We start from the raw sequence: 4121 nt of genomic DNA on the forward strand, positions 1-4121 counted from the left end.
CGTGGAGCCTTCTTCAGGTGTGAGAGAGACAGGGCAGTAGCCCTGTCTCTTTACCAGTAGCCCTTTACCTTTGCCTACTGCCCTGTCTCTCTCACACCTGAAAAAGGCTCCACGGCCGAAACATTGTGTTCTCTTTCTTCTTTTTTTCAGCATGGAATAAACCTATTTATGAATGAAGTTGCTTATGAGTCAAAAGTGTAGAATGTAAATGGAGGGATATCTTAAAATTGATACAATATTTATATATAATATAGTGTACTCGTATGACCTTGTTAGGAATATTGTTGTCGAAGACAATTCTTCACTCAGGTTAGGTGTGGTCAAGCAGAGCCCTTTATTCATGTGCATGGGGGATACAATCATGCAGATCTAAGAGTAACCTCGCGAACGAGATGGTAAATGCAATGAGTTTTATACAGCAAATTCACACAGGAAAGCTCATTCTAAATTTCCATATTAGGATTTCTCTCTACAAACATTTCTTTGTAATTGACCACTTTATTCTTAAGAAACAATTTTATATTGCTTGTATATAGACAAAAGGAAGTATGTAAATAAAAAGTGTGAAATTTAGCTAGACATTCTGCAGTTTCTAGCATTAGCATCAAAACATCAATTAATATGCTTGCAATTGTTCTTTTATTCTGTTGCTAGGTAAAAGGTATGTTTCAAAGCCAACTAGTCACTAGCTTATACGCTTAGAAAAGGTCAATACTAAAATTCATCCTCATTGTGTTCAATTTTGGTCAACAAATTAGGATATTGCTGTTCTTTAATCCATCCAGGGAAGAGCAAGGTACATTGCAGATTACAAGCGGATCTGATACAAGTATTAAAACTCAACCCATTGGACTTCTTGAAGTTCTTCAGAACAAAAAGGGAAACCAGAACCAGGACACACAAGCAGGAACTATGTGAACTAAGACCTAGAGACACTTGTTTATCCAAAGGGTTGTGAGAGCCTGGAACAAACTACCCAGCTATGCTGTCGCAGTCGATATACTGCACTGGGCGAGATTCTTGGATGAATTAACTACAAACTAGGCTAGATGATCCAAATGACTTGACTGTTTTTAATAATCTAATTTACTGGGGGGGAAATGTTTTTCATAGAAGTAAGAAGCATTTTCAAAGTAAGTTAGGATACAAATTTAATGGAGTGGAGATCTAAAGACTTAAAGCATTTTGTGAATGTGCTTGAAAATGTATCTCGAGGATAGAATTTGTTTTTTTTTAAGCAGGTTATTTTCTGAACAAAGTCTGGATATATTATATAAGATACAGGCTGGAGAAACGACAACAACAACAAAAGTTTGCCGGATACCATTGAATTATACTCAATGTGTGCTTGACTGCAAATGCCAAATGCCAAATCGCTAGCAATTTTGTTCGTCATATTTGTGACATATAATAACCGTCACTTTTTAGTACCATGTGAAAGTATTTGACCTATTTGCATGTAACATACTGGACACTGAAATTAAAACCTTTTTCATTTAACTTATTTTACATAAAAAAACGTTGGAAGTCAAATTATTCACGGCGGCGTAGTGTTTGTCAGTAAATTACTTACATTTTCACAAAAGCACATCTCCGCAGTGCAAGACAGGGTTTGCAGCTCTGCTTAAGCACCAGATGCTCCTACTGTGTTTATAGTTTCCAAGCAACGGGCCTCCTCCCAGAATTCAGCGCGACACAAGCAGCATTTGCAGGTGGACAGTAGTACAATTTTTATAGTAGCGTTTTCGATGAACCATGTATTTTAGAAAAAAAACAAGAATGATATTAATAACTGAATCTACACATCTCTCCTGAAATTTTACCAAGCTGCGTTTACACAGAAGTTTTTTCCGTGATTAACGTTTTCACACAGTACTATGCTCCATTACACTGCACTCTGCGTGTGGCACCTTCGTATCTGTAATATTTCTATTGTTTCAGATTCCTTATTAAAGATTTTTCTCTGTTGAATTGCATTTTCACAGTAATAACTGACTGTCACGGTAATAACTGTACCAAGTTAGAGATACAGCTATTACTTTAGATGTTAGAACATGCACATTTTCTGAACTTTCTTTCATATTTGTAATATTACTAATTATTAGTTTCGTTGTCCTTTACCATTTATTTTTGTTCACTTTGGTTCTATTAAACCCCTAGAGCCTGTTTATGCTGGTTTAAATCTTTGTTTTTACTCAACATTTAAGGTTATAAACAGTAATATGTCTTAGGACTTAATGTCAGGGAGCCAATGAGAACTGCTTATGTTGAACTTTTAGTAATTTCTATAATGCGGTGGAGGTAAGTTTAGGGTCATTGTAAACTCGAAAACAAAAGCCTTCAACCACAAACCATCACTCCGGGGATTTTGCATGACATTGATATTAAAGTAACACCTAACCTCCATAGACAATATAACATTCCCTGGCTAAGATTATAGTCACTGACATCTTTATGTATGCAGCTTGGCAATGTGGTATAATAAAGCCCATGAACATAGAAACAACAAAAAGATCCATACAATGTATTCTCTGTCACTGCAACATAATTATTCTATCCATTTACACTAACGCAATTCTTAAGTCTTTGCACTGGTTATCAATATGATCTCACATTTACTTTAAGATTCTATAGCTCTTCTACAAGACTGTTAATCAACAAGACCCTCCATATTTATGTGACATAGGGACTCCCTGCACACCACACCACACGTTTGAAACCTGCTCAAGGTGGTTTAAAAAGCTGTAGGAGCAGAATCTTGTTTACTCTGGTCCCGGAACCAAAATAAAATCAACACGTCACTTCTACAGTACGGATAAAGAGCTACAGTGTGTTTGATTTGGTGTATATGTGAAAAGAGGTTTTGTTAGTTTATTAAAACTTGAAGTATTATTTTTTTACAAACGCCAGATGAATATAAGACTGAGATCATAGCGAATATTTATACATTGAAGTGTAAAATGGGTTATTTCTGTGAACCAGCTTTTAATTTAACGGTTGCAGTGTTTCAACTCACAAAGCGACAGACTTTCATAAAACACAGAGGAGACGTTTTTGAGTTCCTAAGAGCCCTCTTGTAATGCGGGGTAAACATGAATTGTAGGTAAGGGATATTGGTGGAGATATTGGCAGTAAAACGTATTACTGTAAATACAAAGTCACATGGTTGAATTGGAAAGCCATGATCAAATGGCAGCAATTTTCTTCAAACTGAGCTGATCTGAACCAAACTTTCTATAAGAAACCACTCAGTAGGTCTTAGTAACCTAATAATTTAGTACTGAGACACTGGAATAGTGCTGTGCTTAATTTCTACACAAAGTAAGGTGAAGAAGATTTTATTTTAGAACCACTACAACCAAATAAATGTCACACACGGATCTTTATTTACTTGTGTTTCCTATCGTTTGACTGAGCATTTTGGTAGTGTACAGACATTCGTTGGGAAACCATTATACAAGACCTGCACAGGTCACCTGCATGAAAAAGCAGGAGCAAATTCACCTGGGTGTTTTATTTACTGCCCTGGCTAAATTCCATTCTGGACTGGAGCACTCTGGACTACCTTCAATTCCACTTTAATTCAATTAATGAAACAGCTTCTCCTCCACCTGCTCTGCGCAGTAGGGGAGTGGCCGTGTTTGCCCCCGGCGCCTCTGCTCTTAGTGGTGTGTGAATGTGTAAATCGCTTGGGTAGCCTTCGAGATGACTTACTAAAGAATGAGTATTAGTCGTATTAAGATTGAATCAAACGGTTTATTTTGAGAGAAAAAAATAGGTCGATGCTATTTGCATAAAATAATCCAAATTCGAATAATAATGGAATTATCACTATTTCGTATGTACCGGTAACTTTAAGATGAATGAGTGCAATAATACGTGATATGAAATGAAAGTAGCGCTATATCTTCCTCGCCTTTTTTTTAATTGTATCTTATCATTTGTGCTCACACGACTCGCATAATAAATGCACGGGCGCACCTTTTCATTGAAAACCAATGAAAGGCCTTTTTTAAGAATCTGTGAAATCCAGGAGTCACGCATAATTGAAGAAATAACACCGGGTCCACGTAGAGAAATTATTATTTATGAGGTCTGCACTGGCACGCTGACCGGCTGCG

General features: G+C 36.7%; 1 protein-coding gene across 1 annotated transcript in view; it reads right to left on the reverse strand.

Moving 5' to 3' along the window:
• The window catches only part of dnah6 (dynein, axonemal, heavy chain 6), a 115459-nt gene extending 113770 nt beyond the window's left edge, over window positions 1-1689 (reverse strand). The window contains exon 1 of the mRNA XM_088624575.1: window positions 1574-1689. The gene's annotated coding sequence lies outside the window, so the exon portion shown is untranslated. The remainder of the gene's footprint in view (window positions 1-1573) is intronic.
• Window positions 1690-4121: the final 2432 nt, after the last annotated feature.

Source organism: Lepisosteus platostomus, chromosome 1 (assembly GCF_059453375.1).
Source record: "Lepisosteus platostomus isolate fLepPlt1 chromosome 1, fLepPlt1.hap1, whole genome shotgun sequence".
NCBI classification, from domain to species: Eukaryota; Metazoa; Chordata; class Actinopteri; order Semionotiformes; family Lepisosteidae; genus Lepisosteus; species Lepisosteus platostomus.